The following is a 19167-nucleotide window of genomic DNA, read 5'->3' on the forward strand; positions in this document are numbered from 1 at the left end:
ATAACAATAGTGGGGTTTTATGGGCATAATAATAACAACATGGGGACTATATGGGCACAATAATACAATAAGGGGGTTGCACTAATTACAATAAGGGGTTACACTAGTAGTATAGGGACCTAACACGATGCCTCAATCACCAACAAGTTGAGCAAGTCTTAAATGATTTTCATAGCAAGGCCTGTGACGGCCACCTATCAGGAATGGCCACTGCCCAAAAAATCCCCCGTGTCGGTTACTTTTTGGCCCACCCTTTTCCACGATTGCATACAAGAAGTTAAACAATTTGAGTGATGCCAGTGATATGCTCATAAGGCATGAGCACCACCTGCTCCCTTACATCCAGTCATAGTGGCTAGCCCATTCTATAAATGGGGCATTGACTTCATGACATGTAACCCCCCATCTTCTGATAATCAAAAACACATTGTGGTCATTGTATATTATTTAACCAAATGGGAGAAATCAATGCCCACATATAATAACACCGTCAAAACTGTCGCATGGTTTTTCTTCAACCATGTCATAACACGATTCAGTGTTCCCAAGGAATTGGTGTCAGATCACAGTAAACATTTCAAAAATGAAATCTTTCAATAGCTTTCCTAACACCTTGGTTTCTCTCACAAGTTTTCATCACCATACTATCCCCAGTCCAATGAACAAGTAGAACATATTAATAAGTTCCTCAAAACCATGTTACAGCATATGGTGAACACTCGCAAAACCAATTGGCACCATATGGTGTTCTCAGCCATGTTGGCATACCACACAGAAATCAAGGCATCCACATCATTTACACCCTTCCAACTCGTATATGGTATAGAAGCAGTACTTCCTATCGAGTTTTATATCCTCACCTTACACTCAGTCATCGATCTTTCAGCAGAAATCAAACCTTTGGAACAAAGGTTGGTACAACTAGAGCTTGTCGATGAATGTCAATGGGAATCCCTTTAGAATAATGAATCCCACAAAAAGAGGGTCAAAGCCTCATTCAATCGCAACATCACCCCTTAGACATTTATCAAGGGAGAGTTAGTCCTCCACTACGATGTTTCCCAGGAAGCAGTAGGACCTGGAAAGTTTGAAACTCTTTGGAAGGGCCCATACATCATCAAAAATTTCCTCCTCAAGGGGGCATACATACTGTTAAAGCTCGATGGGACTTGCCTAAAAAATCTCGTCAATGGTCTCTACCTCAAAAATTCCATCCATAAAATGCTAGAGTAGACATGTATGCACCATGACTTATTTTTTGATGATGATCACCTCATCATGAATTTACTCTAAAATCATTTTCTCATCACTTTTCAACAGATGGATATTCCGCCAACTTATCATCACGGGTTCACTAACGACGTATCTAGACGATCACAAAACCTTGCTACTACAACTTGGGCCATATACTCCCCTAATTAGACAGCTCCTCCCTTTAATGGACTTTGTATCAGGTTAGCCACCAAAAATCAAGCAGAGTACGATGCCGTCATAGGCCTCTTGGTTGATGCCTACCACCTAGGTATCTGTCACTTGCATGTATTCCCTGATTCCTAAATAGTTCTATCACAGTTAAATAAGACCTTTCACATCTGTGATTCATGCCTTTTTCGAGAATATCTGCATGCACAAAGGTTAGCTTGATATTTTAATCATATCACATTTATACATATACCAAGGGATCAAAATCATACAGCTGATCGCATCACTAACCAAATCCTAGACTGGCATGCATCACATATATATCACCATCAAGATACATGAAGCATCAACAAAATATCTATCTCATATAAAATGCAGAAATACGAAGGAAGTATAGACGCATCCAACACATCATGAGAGCCGCCAAAAAAATGATCTCATACATACATCAAAAAATATATGAGTACAAAGATATCAGTGTCCCACGACCAAGAAAAAAGATCAAAAAAATATAAGGGAGCATCCTCATAATGGCTGCTTTCCTTGGTACATACATAATCTCATCAAAAAAGTAGAACCATCAAGTTTATCTAGGGCCCTGGCAACCCAATATCTGCATCTGAAGCGAAAATTAGACCAGTCATAGCCATCTCCATGGCTATGTGGAGAAAAAATGATCAGTGTGCCCCCTCTAGTGATATCGTAGTCTCAACAATGACTTCCACCAAGCTAGCCCATCTATCGATAGGTAACTATCTAATCAGGATCTCCACCCAACCCTAGGTATCGTGATATATCCATAACTTTGCCTTGATAGTTGCCAAGCATGACTCTGCATCCTCAACACGTGCGTGCCATCACTCTGCATCCTCTCTTGCTGCTACAATTCCACCTTCTCTAGCGGGCCCACCAATCTCAAATCGGCATCACTACACCGGTCATTCTGGGCCACCTCAAGGAACAGCCGGTAGCCTCACCACTCTCTGTCTCCACGGAACAGGGACATCCCGTGTAACGCCCTTATGCCTTGGATCGTGGCCTACCAAATATGCCATTGATCACCCTAGTAGCCTCGCATCTGCAAGTAAACAGTCATGGTGTCAACATCATCATAAATAAAATATCATAAACGATACATGAAAGTACACAAATGTATACAAATGCTGAAATCAAAATATACCTATTAGTCCCTAGGAATCACCCTGAGGAATTTCCATGTATGAAACTCCAGAATCAACTGAGGATTAGAGTTAAACTAATCCTCTACAATGGCGTTCCCGTAGCGCCCCACATCACCACCCCAAATTCTCAGCATCACATCTCCCCAGTGGCATATATGTGGGTCCTTGGAAGGCCCCACTGGTACTACTAAAATGGACAAAGCATAACCACCCACTCATATGGAATGATGCAGATCACACTCCCATAGGAAAAACTCTTGAGTGTACCATGTTGCACCAACATAAGCTATGAAAACATCCCCCAATGTAGTAATTGAGCCCAATCAAAGAAGTGCCCCACCTACAATTGCTACAATACTACTATATCGGCCACCGAGCATCGGTTGGGGGCTACTCAGCCCACTAGTCTCACAATCATATCTTGCGTTTCTCGCTCAGCTAAGTCCAAAATAACTATAATCTTAATACAACCCTCCTAATAGGGGTATCACCCATAGTGAGCGGCACCCTCTACCTCTGCCCAATGTCGAATATCCACATGCACAAGTGGCAGTGGATAAGGTAGCCCCTCCTCACGAGGTAGCAGATTGGTAAGATATCGGTATGAACAGATATCGTCAAATCCATCAGCCGAATTCCCATCACCTGATGATCCACATCCTAATATATAATCAAGAAATGCAGGAAAATGTCCTATGACCTCACCAGGGAGTTCTGAAGGAACTTTAGAAGCCCCCACTACATCAACAAGTGGGTAGCTACTAGATCGTGAGCCATAGTTGTATGCAATCTCTCCCAATCCCTCTCCCTCCAAATCATCCTGCCACCTAGGATACCATGTGTCAACAAAAGATATAACCACCCAGGTTATCAAAAAAGGCAAAAAACCATGAAAAAACCCATGTTTTTCCATATTTGCATGTCTATGTTCCTGACAAATGTGGTACCATGCTTTTTTTCCACAATAGACATGTGAATGCGCATCTCTCAAGCCCTTATGCCGCAACGTCCAAAGTGCTTAGAACCGCGTGCCTATTTTTCAAACAAGCACACGATTCGCACATATGTGTCTTACACAAACGTGTGACCATAGCGTGATAACTTGGTTAATCCGTGGCGAACCCCGTAGGGTTCCGCCTCAACATTTATCCCCTCAAGCATGCGATGCACACATCTGATTAGGAGTTTTGCACTGTGACTGCACAAATCCAAGCGAGTCGCTGACATGGCCAAATGAAATTAAACCTAAAAGGCCTTACGAGGGACCGCTGTATGGCCTACCTACCCTAGAAACTATAAAATGGATGAATATTAAAGTACAAGCTCTTACTTGGCTCTCCCCACGTGCATCCCAGGTACTCTAGCTGACCACAACGGCAAGAAAATCTCTAGAAACTCGCTCTGAGATTTACAACTCATAAATGAAAATGAGTGATATTTAGGTCCCTTAGCCCTATCTCTTGCCCTTTTCACCATATTTTTGGGTCCTTTATAGAAGTGTGGGATATATTTTGACAAAACCAGAAGAGACGCAAGGATCAGTACCTCACCATCTTCATCATGGAACTCTCAATTCCGATAAATGCAAAAAATCATTTTTTGGCTTGTCGCACACTAAGAAACTCATGTCAGGTACTCCTCGAGTTATTTAATTCATAGCATTATTTATATGTATGTCTTGAACAATGCTTTTACTTGGGGTATTGATTGTGTCCGTTGCAGGAACATCACACATGATGCACTTCAACCACCCCCCCAACAAGCAAACAACAGAGAAGGTATCATTCTCCACTTAGCATGATAGACTTCCTCCTACATATTTACATATCTTGACATCATTTCTCCAAAATTCATCATAAGTTCCATCATCTCGACCATGTTTATCACCATCTCACCTTTGCATATGATAAACATCTACGTCAATTGATAGAAATCCCCACCTCATGGCTCACTTTATCTTTGTTGACCCTCCTTCACTAACAGGAACCATGACCACTCACTCTACCCCGCGAACCATCCCACTTACATGCCTTGAAGATCAACCTCATTATGTTACACTCATTACACATGCACCCCATTTCCTAAGCCATCTTTCGTACTTTACGACGGATCTAGACAGGTGCACCTCCGCGTCCTACATTTGGCCTATCATTCACCTATATTGCATAGCCCATCTATGTCATTTCCTCTGCTTCACCAACCCAACACAGAGATCAACCAATGGGGCCCCCGCCCTAAGAAAAAGTGCCACACCCCCATATAGGTTATCATCATCATGGGGCACCCATCTCCATGGTTGTACATCCAAACCACCCTCATATTCTTTTGGCAAGTGTACAAATATTTTTTAGGAAAAATATTCCCACCCACATTTTTTTCTATTCATGTCTTTTACTTGGCGGCAGTTTCCAGTCACCCTTGGTCGAAGCTTACACCTCACCAGCAATCACTTTCCATTTTTTACGCTTGTCAAAACCTACTTACACCCACCCTGGAAATCCTACTGACTCCAGGACCATCACCATCAGTAAACATGTTTTGTCCGCCACCATTTGCACATCAAGCTCCGACCTCGGGCTAGTTGTCCATATCCTCTTATATCATTAGCTCTCGCTATCATGCTTATCTAACCCAAGTTATTACAATCTATTCACATCTCATATTGATTCCCCGACTCAACATGTCAGGCGGTTAACGCTCCTCTCCTGTCGACTTCAACAATTGTATTCCAGGATAGGGGTAGTACCTTGGACATCCCCCCTTTGAAGAGATACCTCGGGTGGCACGTTAGGAATCATTATTTCACATTGATGTCATCAGTCACCTTGACATTCGACACCAACACAAACTTCCATGTCAAGGTGGTGCCATACTTAGTTACTGTTGAAATTATTCATTTAGTCGAAGACCCCCGCATCACTAAGCACCTCATCCAACAGTGCTTACACCATGATATGGGGGAGCTACCCGAAGTCAAAGACCTATGCATACCACAACACTGGAATCAACAATGCTTCACCTTTGTTATGCATAGGGGAACCATATTAATTCTATTTGAACAAGAAGCACCCTTTAGGGCGTCAATAGTTATCATCATCAGCTATCATCACGTCAACTACCATGATGTTGACTAAAAAAACTAGTCTTTGTCCAATTGTAATAAGTTCTGATTAGTCATCATGACGAGCATGGGACATGCCCGCCTCGTATAGACACATTTTTATTGTAGGGTTTCACCAGAGCATGGTTACCATTTATACTCAGTCAAGGGGTTTTCTCTACTCATCTCCACAACAAATTATCCTCTCTCTTGAAAATTTGATCAAACTCTCCATAAAAAATGAAAACATGGTGTATTCCAGCTATACAGTTCCTCCTAACCGCATACATTAGGGGGAAACTATTAACACCATACAATCGTACACCTATTAGTACAATCCAGAAGACACTAGAAGGTGTCCAACATAATGCATAATTGAACATTTTCTAGCTAAATACACCATGAAGGTTAAAAACATCAAATTTCCCCTAAGGTCCAAAGTTTATAAATAAAAAACAATTAAGGTCGCATGTCTATTTCGTCAATAAATGCACATGCACGGAATATCCTTCGAAAGTCATGTGGTTGCAGAAAAGGATGACTCAACGATCTGGGACCACTCTACACACGTGGGGCCAATTCTCTAACATGAGCTTAGTCCAATACAAAAGAATTTGAGTTGCCTTGGAGATATTCAGCCCTCGATGGAATTATCTTGTCCTACTCATGTGTCATTATCATGCATGAACCAAGAGGGGGAATATGGATTCAAATATTCAATATAAATAGGCCATGGGAGAGCCAAAATATGAGACATTATTATGTTGGCCAAATTGTTGTCTGATCAAACCACCATTGCATTGTTGAAGCCAAAGAAGGGAAGAACACTAGCATGTTGGCCATATTTCTTCTAAGCAATCCATCATCTTAGTGAGAGAAGAGGGATCCACCATTGGAGAGTCTTCATACTTCTTTGACAGAGAGGAGAAACTTGCCAAGATATTGAGGAAGAGAAACCCCCTTGCTGAGGATTTTTAGCACCATAGCTCAGAGAATTCATCTATTGTATTCAACCTCTACTGCCAGCAGTTAATAAAGGGATATTTTTCCATTATCTTATTGATTTGTTTGATCCATTTTAGCATTGTTTGTGTATTTACCTCTTTGTTTAGTTTATGTTTATGTATGCATTGTTTCCACTATTTACAATTTTGTGTTTATTTAAGTTTGTCCACTAACAACACCAATTATGGTTGTGATCCTTTGCAAGGAACAATCAACTACTAAGGAGGTGTCTTTTGGTACACCTTTGCCCCAAAGACACTACCATAGATGGGTACATTCGGAAGATAGGGAATTGTATCATAGGGATATTGTCATCAATTTTTTGCCCCCTTAATACCTACTACCTTTCAAGGCCTTCCTAGAAGAGCATGGAAAACTGCAATATCAAAAACTTGAAATCGTAGTGTCCAAAAACTGCAATACTTGACTAATTCTGCATCGACAAATCTACCCTGACGATTGAAATGCTCATTTCAAAAAGTTACAAAAGGATATTTTGGTGATTCATGTTCTACCACATTCTAGACAATGTAATGCCCTCTCACATTCAATTGGCCAAGGGAGAACAGAGTAGCCTATCCAACCCCATAGGCTATCACTACTACATAAGAAGGCATTTTAAGATGTTTTTTAAAGAGGAAAATAATATTTTGTCTTAAACACTTGATCTTTGGTACACACAACAAAAATGGCCTGACATTATTTAATATTAAATTACTCAAAACCAATTTCTACTTCAGACTGCATACCACGTCACTAGACATAAAGATTTCAAGGTGGGTGTTGCTTCATATTTTCATGCCATTTTCTTCAAACCCTCGAGAGTCGACGAAATAAAACCCTTGATCATTCATTTATGCTTTACCTTGCAAAATGTTTCATCTTCAAAACCCCCTGTCACAACAAAAGTTCTTTGCCGGGAGAAAATGGGATTCCTCGTTGAATCTTGGGCCATTCAATACAAAGGAGCATGTTTTCATAACCATATTTGCAAATGCAGGGACAAGAGTTGTATATCAAATTCACATTATTAGTGCTATGAAAATTTTCTATAAAAACTTGAACTTTTCCATTTCTTTACTCATCATGACAACCTAGATTAGGTTTTGACAATTTCTGCTCAAATTTTCTTTCGAGGTTTGTTAAATTCCTCAATGTTTTTTGTCTTTAATATTCTTACTATTTTAGATATGCGAATATGGGAATTTGGATGGGTATGGTTATTTAAAAAATATCTAGTGAATCCTGCTACTATGTGGTGCCCCTTAAACCATGTTTAGGTTTCTCTATTTAGGGAAGGACTCTCATTTCATATGATAAGATGAAAATATGCGCTCTTTTCATATGTGGGTATTTTAAGATGTTGGATGAGTTTGTTTCGTTCTCAAAGGTGTATAAGAATTCATATGCTGAATCAAAAGCATTATTTTGTTTCAGGTTTTTTTTACTATAGAGCTCTTCATGAGAAGGAAGAGAGGCCAAAGGATGCCTTAAACACGAAACCATTTTTTCATTATAGTCTTTTCATGTAGTTTTACCTATTATGTATTCCCTGCGTATCTATTTCCCATGGTGACATCCGTATCATGGATCTGTTAGATATTTCCAAAGGATGTCCTTGCACAATAATTGAGTTAAGAACTAAATTATCTTGGAATTGGTGTGAAAGCAATATATTTTTCCACCATTTCTCCTTACCTATGAGTCCCTCTTTCCACTCCTTGGTTTGCAATAGCCAACATGGGAGTCAAATTTCTACTTGTAATGTATGTGATAACACCATTAACATACTGGCTAAACTTAAGAAATATTCCCAATATTTTATGACAACATCTCCAACATCATCGATTCAAAATTCTGTCTCACTTGGGACCATTGCATCTTAGTACTTTATTTGTTGTTATATATGGCATTGGGTTTATTACGTTAACTACCACAGTGGTTCTCGTCCTCTTGTTTCATGGAAAGTATGTTATCGGTCCTTGATTTATCAGAATTCCATGGATGCAAAACATTAAGAATGACAATAATGGTTTGTAATTTGATATAGGGAAATTTAGCATCTCAAATTGTCTGCTTTCAGATCACCATCACTAGTAAGGGAAAAAGATATCCTGAGTTGATATATTTCAATTTAGATTGGAATTAATTTATCCTGACTACGTTATTTCCAACTTTTTACATTGAAACTGGAATTCAATTTTCCCACATTCACACATGTCACTTTTCAAGTAGCAGGCACATTAGACCAGACTTTTCTTAATGGTCACTTTGATCTGGTATGGGAAATGGAGAGTGTCGAGCACATGTCAGACAAAGAAAATGTGGGATGAGATTTTATTGTTTCTTTTTATTTTCTCTTTTAGTTAACATAATTCTAATTTTAAACACATCATTTCAATCAAATACTATATTATTTATTATACAATTGAAGGAAAAGGAAGTGATGTCTATGTCTTGATTTTTTTACAGTTTATGCAAGAGTTGGTCTGATCTTCTATCGACACGATCAGATGATGGTAAGTGAACCCATTAGTGACTCTTTACTTTCTTAAATCAATGTTTGGGTTCTTATACTGAAAAACACATCGAGGAAATGACAATACTTCTTGTTGTGTTGTCATGGGAATACAATATATTTGTATTTTGCAGTGAGTTTTGTATTGGATAATGTATTTAAGAAACGCAGGTGGTTCCATGTTTATTTACAATATTTTTATCTAATTTCTATAGGCGCATCTCTATTAGAAATTAAGAGATTGTTTCATGACACTAATAACGAGTTTTATGATTGGGTTGATGCCACATCCAATGACCACTACTCCTGGAAGGGTGTATCATGTGACAATATCACCTTCGATGTTGTTGCACTGTAAGTTTTCCTTTTATTTTTCATTATAATTCATGTTATAAATGAGGGAAGTACATAGTGCTATAGCATCGGAAATAAAAAAATTTGGTATTGGGAATTTCTACACCATTTTTTTTCCAGCTTTGATTGAAACTTTGCTTCATATGTTTGTATTTGATCGAGTTTGTTCGATGTAGGAACCTTTCTCAATTCAATATCGGAGGATAATTCTCCCCATTCATTAGCAATGTGAGAAGTCTAGAATCGATGTATGTGAATCTAGAGGTTTGTTTTTAAATTGTTTGGGCTTTCATTTAAGTTGATTATTGTAACGTGGTTTATATGGAGCAAGTCTTTATAATCTTATGGTGTTCTTAGTTGATTTATTATGTTGTATATGTTGTGACCTCAAAATACATGGTCTCTATGGCCAAATTCCTAACAAGATTGGTTATTCTCTGCTTTGAAAATCCTGTGAGTTTTTCTTTCTCAACTTGCGATGGTATGCCGAGTTTGGCTTCTTTCTTAATGCAGTGGATCGATTCTTCTAGGAAGGCCTCATTTCAAATTTTTATACGTCCAAAGAAAAATAATAGTCAACTGCAAAATGGTTTGGGCTGATTTGATCATATTCTAACACTTAAACTTTGGCTGAAGGTTACTATATTGTTATTTTTATATATAAATGGGTCACATTCAAGTATTATGCTAAAAACAAGAATGTCTTTTGATGAGATATAATATGACTGACCAATATGTTGTGTTCCTCTGAACATCTCTCTAGTCAAATCAAATAGTCATTAATCTAATGGTTTCATAGAATGCCTTGAGTTGATTTCATCTTAAATGTTACAGCAGAGATGTAATGATTTATATGGAGACATTCATTTTTTGATATCGAAGTTGAAACAACTTGAACAACTGTAAGTATTGTAGTTACCTGTGGTTGTTCGCTCCTGTAGAGGGTTTTTTTTAGTTTGTAATTATTTCTGTGCTTTGGCCTGTATTAGAAAATAATGGCAGTTTCCTTAACACATCAACCAAATTTACACAATCATGAATAATAACAAGTTAATGGGACCTATTCCTTCGACACTATATTAGAATCCGAACTTGAAGGTTATGTAAGTTGGGAGTGTCAGTTTGGGTTCTACTCTATTTTCATTTCTTTATTTGTTGAAAATTTTTATAGGATGTGGAAAATATGGAGTCTAGAGAGCCTATCATTAAATTATATGCTTTTGCATTTTTCTAGGGATTTGGCACATAATCAATTAAGTGGGGAGATTCTGACGCTTATGTGTTGGAATGAAGTTTTGCAATATTTGTAAGAGTGTGGATCCTTTACGATTGTATGGCTATGTTTCCTTGTTATGTAAAAGATGTCATTAATTTCCTGTTAAAGTTTGAAGGAAACTTTCAAGTTTTTTTTTGTAAGCTACGGTAGTTTCTTCTTTTTCTATTTATAAAACAAGTTGTTCCATGTACAGAAATTTGGTGGCCTCAACTTGCCCAAATGAGAAACCAAGTCTGTTGGCCACCTGAGTCTGTTATATGCCATCCAGTAACAAAATTTTACTAGTGTTTCAATCCAAGCTAAATAAACTTCACATCTAGAAACACTATTCAAGTTCCAAACTAACATAAAACATAGGAAAAGAGAATGCTATCCAGTAAAAACCCAAAACTAGAAACTAAAAAACTATTCCTTTTTATCATCTTTATCAGATTCCACAATAGCCGGTGCAGCAACAGAGTCACCTGGCATTGGAGACAGCTTCATCAGACGTTGTTGGATCTCATCCAGCTTACTGTCTTGCATAATTAGGATAATTTGCAGATTTTTCATGTCCTTTTTGATATTGGGCATACCTTGTGCTATTTCTGCCATCTCCCCCGCCACCTGCTCCAGGGTTCTGGCCAATAAACGCTTCATAACCCAGTACATGTGCAGGGCTTGTCTGTATAGCGTCATCCTTCCTCTGGTGTGCCCTGGGTCGGGGACTATATCCGCCCATTCTTCCATATTTGGCTCAGAATCTTCTTCCATGACGCTATCTTCCATCTCCTGGATTAGCTGACGAATGTCAGCATCTGTCCCTTCTCTGTATGCGCGAGCTGCTTCATGGACAGCCGTCTTGGTAGATTTCCTGCCTCTTCTCTGACCTGCCGGTGTCGAAGTTATAGGATCGCTTTTAAACGGCTAGCTCTGGCACCCTTTGTCCCCACGACCCCGACCTCTACCCAGGCGTGCCATCTCTTCCTTTACTGACTCTGCTTACAATTTTCAACAGAAAACGTTAGCTTTCTAGGAACTTCGATCTTCCCATAAGCCAGCATGTCCTTGTCTTTTAGCATTCCTTCCCCACTCCAGCCTCCCCTGTCACTCTGGAGAATCGATGGTCTCTCCCCCCCTAGACTAAGGTTGGTGGTCAAGCCGTCTGCCATCCTATCCTTCTCATGGATTTCAACCTTAGTTTTCCAGGGCTGGCCCTTTACCCTGCTAATACATTCCCCATGCATGCCTATGCTTTGTTCCTCTCACTGCCTCACAACGCAGTCCTCAGACCCACCCAGACATAGCCCCTCACTTGCGTGTCTCAGCTTTCCCCCCTCCTCCAACATACTATGGTTAACAGAGTGAATTGCAAGAGGTGAGCCAAAGGAAACATACCTGGAATTGAGCTCGGCCACAAAAGATCCTGTCGCTCGTGCTGCCCTATTCCCCTCCTTCCTTCGCTGCAATCTGGGCTCTCTTCCTAACCTTGCCACCCTCATGTACCCCTTCCCATCTACCCTACGTCCCATCCCACTACCACCGTCGTTCTTTCCCACCTCTCCCCCCATACTCCTGCCACTTTGCTTCCTCGAAATTCCTGCAGTCATGCAGGACGCCACCACGTCCGGTTGATCCAGATTGATGGCAGTAGGTGGCCGTCCTGGCCGTCCTCTCCCTTGCGTTGTCCTCATGCTCGTACGCTCCCCCTTCATCACCTCAATCGGGGGTAAGGAAACTTTCAAGTTAATCAGTATTGTTTTGGCCTATTTTTGTAAACTAAAATTTGGACCTTCTATCTAGAATTATCATATTTTTATAATTTTGCAGGGGCCTGCGCAACAACTTCTTAGTTGGAACACTCTCCCCTGACATGTGTTAGTTGACAGGTTGTGATACTTGTAAGTTACTACACTTGTATCTTTTGGAGGAGATGTAGATTGTATACAACATTGGTCTTTAAATTGTTGCATCTTAGTGTAGCATTCTAATAGTACATCAAGGGATTTTACATACAAAATTATTGGTGGAAGCTCAAATTTTTTTACCTTTAAACATTTTTATATTTGTCACGCAGTGATGTGCGAAGCGACAACTTGGTGGGAACTATTCTTGATAATAATGGAAATTGTACAAGTTTGAGATTTTGTATGTTTTTTTGTTTTTTCCCAACTGAGTTATAAATGGCCAAATGGGTTGAAAGCTATCTTTTGATGCATGGATTTTGTGATGCATATTTAAGACTTATTTTATTGGTGTTGTTATCAAGGACTTGTCATACAATCAACTCATAGTAGGGATCCCCTTCAACATTAGGTTTCTATAAGTGGCTACTCTGTAAGTATAAAATTTTCTAGAGCTAAGTTGTGTTGTAGTGTCCTATAACATCACTGGTCCATCTTCCGTCTGGTGTATATTGTTATCAATCAAAAATTTCTCAAGGCTGAAGAAAGAAATCACCGAGGTAACTACAAACCTACTTTGGAAGCTGGGATCTAGCCCTGCCAGCTTTAGAGAGGGCTCTCTCTTTCAGATTTAACTTTGTTTGGAAAAATTTTAGGCTAGCTATGTGGGACTGATTGGTTTTGATTGATTTTGGTTTGGTGGGGAGATTACTGCTTCAGATGGACAGATGCAGATCTGTTTACCATTGGGTTGTGGAGTCAAAAGTTAAGCAACAGAGCAGAATCAAGTTTCTAAAGGAAATGTTTACAAGGCAAATAATTGAGCCATTTCAGATCTTTAGGTTGAATGATGAAAAATCGGAATCAAGGAGCAATTAAGAATTCCTTGGATCATGGAAGAAATGGAAGGGAGATCAATCGGGATCAGAGGGAAATTAAGAATCCTCTGAACCAGATTATGGATGAATCAATCGAAACTAGGGAGCAATTAAGAATTCCCTAATCTAGATATTAGAGGAAAACATAAAAATGGAAAACAGTTTAAGACAGAGTGCTTTTAGACATGTTCTAAAATATGCTTCTTGTTATACCATTAAGATTTAGAAAACATGTGATAGTGAAAACTTCATAAAATAACTAGACATTGGAAAATAATTTATTGGAGTAGCTCAACACAGGAATCCTATAATATGATGCTTTATTGCTCAATCAAATCTGCTAGCTTGAAACTGGTACAATCACCCTCAGGTTCCAGAAAATTACAAATATCAAACTATTTAGAAAATCATCCCCCTAAATACTTCAAAATGTGAAGTATTTATACAAAAATTTATAAATTGTTTACATAAATGTTGTCTCTAACAGACAGGACATTTTTAGACTATAGCTAAACTAAAAAACTCTAACTGCTGCAAAATTATAGACTTGGTGAAGTGTTGTGCAAATGTTGTTGCTGTAGAAGTGGGAACATTTAGGATGTGGACCCAAATTTGTGGTTGTGCTATCATTTAAACTAGCAAATGCAGATGTATCTCTCTTTTTCTAATAACTGACTCAAAATTGTTTGTTGATCCTCTGACTAAAACTCTGAGATTTCCCTCACTGCTAACTGATCCTATGACTACACTTCCTCTATTTTATGTCCATTAGTGTCACAAAATATTTTGGAAAATAATATATATATATATTTGAATACTATCTCCAAAATATTTTAAAATGAAATCCATAATTTAATTAACAAAAAACCATTTGTTGTTTACAAAACCATGGCTTGTTTATTCTTTACCTGCCTTTGTAAATTCATTTTACCTACACCTGTAAATTCCTTTTTCCCTTGTAAAATACCTAGATGGTTTTAAAAGACCATGGCTTGTTTGTTCTTTACCTTTCTCTGTAAATTCATTTTACCTACACCTGTAAATTCCTTTTTCCCTTGTAAAATACCTAGATGGTTTTACAAAACCATGGCTTGTTTGTTCTTTACCATCCTCTCTAAATTCATTTTACCCGCACCTGTAAATTCCTTTTCCCTTGTAAAATACCTCGAACATGATTTTATACCTGTGTGTAAATGTAAAAACATTTTACATTTGAATTCCATGTCACAAACTTAGCTTTATATCCCTGTATGGTTTTTCCTGTAGCAATGTAATATACAACTTTTCTCATATCTCTGATATTTCACTTAATTAACCCTAATTCCAGTAACATACATTTGATAATTTTCCTGTCCACCATACCTTAGGATATAAAATATATAATGGAGAAACTTTAGGATAGGTGAAAATCACAAGGAAATTTAGGGTGGGTGAACTTGAGTGGTAAGTGGTTTATCGCGTTGGTGGGGACGTGGTTTTGGAGGCCATCGCACCGCTTATGAGGGTCGAGTGGTATTTTGTCGAGGGAACCCGATACCATCTAGTGGCTGCCATGTAGCAAAATGGGCCCCGGGTAAAACCACCCATATCGGGTGAATTTGAAATGTTAAGTGTTGGATGAGCTGAGCGCCCGATATGGAATTTTAACTGTTCATTTATTTTTACGAATCTCGAGACATAAAAATAAAGGGGGTTTAATTCTTAGTGCGGGGTGGGCCATTGGTTGACTTTGCAGGGGGAAGAAATTAATATAAAATCCAAAACTTTATATTAATAGGGTTTTGTGAAGTAAGGGGTAAAAAGAGGGATTATATATATATATTTAACTTTATGGGATTTATCCCACATTCACAAGGGAACATTCTTCATGATGGTTTATATAAGCCCATTGTTACAAAAACAATCCCAAGGCTACCTACTTGTGCTTGGTGTTGGGTGTGCTAGGCTTAGGTATTGTGAATGCAAATCGCATGGAGATGGAGTGGGAGCTAAGATTTCAAGCTTAATTTTTATGCAAATTTCAATAAAATCCAAGGGTTAAAAACCAGAAGCTCTGCAATATATAACCTTTTTTGTCACACAAACCTATTCTTAATGATTTGAAAGCACGTATTCGGCTTGTGCTGGGGTAATATTCAGATGAATTAACAAGGAAAGTGGGTGATAAAGCGAGAAGCTGAGTAAAGGATGATGCAAAATGGAGAGGAAGCGGGGCGAGTTAGCAAGCCAAAAACTTCATCATGAGAGCAACAAATAATATCTGAATCATCAGATTTCTTATAATTATAGGACCCTAACATATATTATGTTAGTGAAAGAGAGTAAGTATTAGAAATATTTTGTTAAATAGGGAGGGATATGACATCATGCAGGTTGGCTAAGTATTTAGTTAGTTTCATGGTATGTACCATCCAAGGAATGGCATTAAATTTTTTTTTTTTGTTGTCATAGCCTAATTTTGAAGTGGTTTCCATAGGTCACTACAAGGAAACAAATTGATAGGAAGGATTCCAAAAGTGATTGGTCTCATGCAGGCTCTGGTTGTTCTATAAGTAAAGTGTTTACTGGATCTCAACTTCTACACAAATTTCTTGCAATTTGATTAAAAGTGTAACCTATACCTATAAAATCCATGCAATCTTAGCTCAATTAAAACCCATATTGTTTTTAGACATTGTCAATACATTTCTTATGTAGAATCAATTCACATTCCTTATTTCATTGATCAATGTTTTGTGATCCTTATTAAATATTTGAATATACAATTTTGGTTTATACTTTAGTGCACTGATAGAGTAGTATCTTTTTTTATAGATATTTAAGTGATAATCATCCTACTGGAACAATTCCTCCTATCCTAGGAAATTTGACTTACAGTGGAAAGTTGTAAGTTTCTTGCATACTTAAATGCTTGAATTATATCCTCCAATTCCCTGCATTTTGACTATTACTTTCATTCATTTTCAAATTTATTCTGTTACTCTTTCCTTTGTAATTCTCAATTTTTTGCATAATAATAATCTCACAGGATCTATTCCACCAAAATTGGGCAACATACAAATTTGAGCTACTGGTAAGAGATTTAAATCATGTCTATATTCATGTATACTATGCGAAAATTAGAAATTGGATTTCAATTATACAAAAAGTCCCATTGGTAGTGACAAGTACGTGGATATGCAAGCAGCTAAATGACAACCAACTTACAGGGAAAATTTTGCATGAGTTTGGGAAGTTGGAATAATTGTTCGAATTGTATGTTTTTGTCTACATGGTAGAAGCATATTCAAATCTAGTCATGCAATACACATTAATCATTGACTTTTCTGGAATTTTGTTACAAGTATTTAACAATATTTGGTTGTATTTTGTTGGGGCGGGAACCTTTTTGGAAATCATTTGGAAGGTTTGATTCTAGCAAAAATTAGTTCATGTGTTTCTCTTAATTACTTTTGATTGATGTAATCTTCGAGTCTACTAGAGAAATTTTGGGATATAATGTTGCTATTTCCTAATAATATTGAGTTCGTGTCTTGAATTTTGTTTTGTAGCAATGTACATGGCAACCATTTGAAGAGAACTATTCCTTTGGAATTTTATAAATTTGACAAACTCACTTATTTGTAAGTGTTTGTAAGCCACAACCAATGTGATCGATTTATATAACATAATGAACAATTGAATTTATTAAAAGCACATTCAAAGTGATTAATAGTTTTTGTTGTGGATTTTACAGACATTTGTCCTCCAACAACCTAAAGGGAGAAATTTCATGGAGCTGGGACATATTATAAATCTAGACACACTGTGCATTCTTGTTATTTGAATGTCTTGATTAAGTTACATAGGCTCCCCATTAAAATTTAACTAGAAACATAATTTATCTAAAGGACAAAAGGTGAATATATGTTTTCATTTATCTCTGATCTGATGTGAGTGTTTAAGTACCTCTTTTAAAATGATATTTATGGACCTATTATGCGATATGTCAGGGATTTGGAGCATATTTTAAAATTGGAAGCTTCATGTGTAGATTTTTTTTTCCTTTTTATTAAAAAACCAAGTTTATATGGGTAGATGTTATAATAATCCTTGTAATCTCTATTAGATTTTGAATTCAAGGAATTTGAGTGGAAATAAACTAAGTGGTTTTTTCCCAACAGAATTTGGAAACCTAAGAAGCATAGAGGATATGTAAGTCTTCTGTACTTGATTTTTGTAGTAAGTCTTTGTACTTGATCTATGTAGCATGCAAACAAGTGTTATAGCTATGTTTATTGCACATCACTAATTATTGTACCCATTGCGACTTTAATGAAATAGTAACATGTTGTGATATCTCTTCAATCCAAAGACCTTTTTGTTAACTGATTATCAAGTCTTGTTCCTTAAAAACTTGAATAGCTACAAAATTTGGTATCACTGTAAGTTCCTTGGAATGACTTATAAAATATAATTTAATTAATAGGTTCACATTTATTCTGAAAATAAATTTGGAGTTGGATCATATACACGATATTGAATAACAATAGTTATCAAGGAAGATGTCGTACTAGTTGACCAATTGTTTCAGCCTTACTACACTGTAAAAATTTATCTAAACCCCATCCCCTATTCTAAGTTCTTTTTTATGTGAAATTACAAAGGAAATAATATGGGTAAAAGCATGGAGGTGGGTTACACTTTTTGGCAAGGGAGGAAATGTTTAGCTGAAAAAAAGAGGGCTCGATCAAGCATTTTAAGTGTTTGATTGAGCCATTTTTAAGCGCTCAATTGAGCTCCTTAAGCGCCAAAAAAAAGCTCAATTAATGGTTTACTAACAAACCCTCGATCAAGCATTATGTCCCAATCGATTTCTAACGATCGATCAAGTCCTAAGGCTCAATCGAGCAATTATTTTCTATTAGAATATGTGGTCATGGTCTGCACACGTCATTTTTGCACAAACCACGGGATAAACAAGATCTCAACCGAGGTATTAAAGCTCAATTGAGCGATTGGACCATGGAGAAACCCAACAAACCTCAATAACAACCCTTCCAAAGTCCCAGAGGCTCAAGCCAAAGTAGGTTTCCTATCTTTTTCTTCTTTTTTCTTTAGTTTTTCTTACAAAATTAAATAAACTAGCAATTGCACCACATGTTGCAATGGGAACGCCGTAAGGCAAGAGCGTAGGAAAGAGAGAAGATGGAAGTCAAAATTCTATGCAATTTTTCCAAATTTAACTTTTTCATAATATAGTTATATCATGGATTATAATTGCAAGATGGATTCATTATTAAATTCACCATTTGTAGAATTAATAGACTATTTTATTGAATGTTTCATCATTTCAATAAAAAGTAGGATGATGACCATGAAGTGAGAGTTAGGTTAGCACAACTTGCATTTTTCAAACAATTATGTTAATTGAGAATTTTGCCAAAATGGTGTACATAATTATATAAATAAAAATAGTTAAAAAGATATCAATTATGAATTCAATTATTTATATTTATATTTCTTTTTCATTTCCACAATATACAATGTGAACAACTAAATATATATTTT

At 37.3% G+C, this 19167-nt stretch overlaps 1 pseudogene; it reads left to right on the plus strand.

The window, feature by feature from the left end:
* LOC149161227 (uncharacterized) overlaps nt 1-16507 on the plus strand; it is a 65863-nt pseudogene extending 49356 nt beyond the window's left edge.
* The last annotated feature ends 2660 nt before the right edge of the window (nt 16508-19167 follow it).

Source organism: Pinus tabuliformis, chromosome 5_2 (assembly GCF_031772625.1).
Source record: "Pinus tabuliformis cultivar Carrire ecotype Pingquan chromosome 5_2, CPIR1, whole genome shotgun sequence".
NCBI lineage: Eukaryota > Viridiplantae > Streptophyta > Pinopsida > Pinales > Pinaceae > Pinus > Pinus tabuliformis.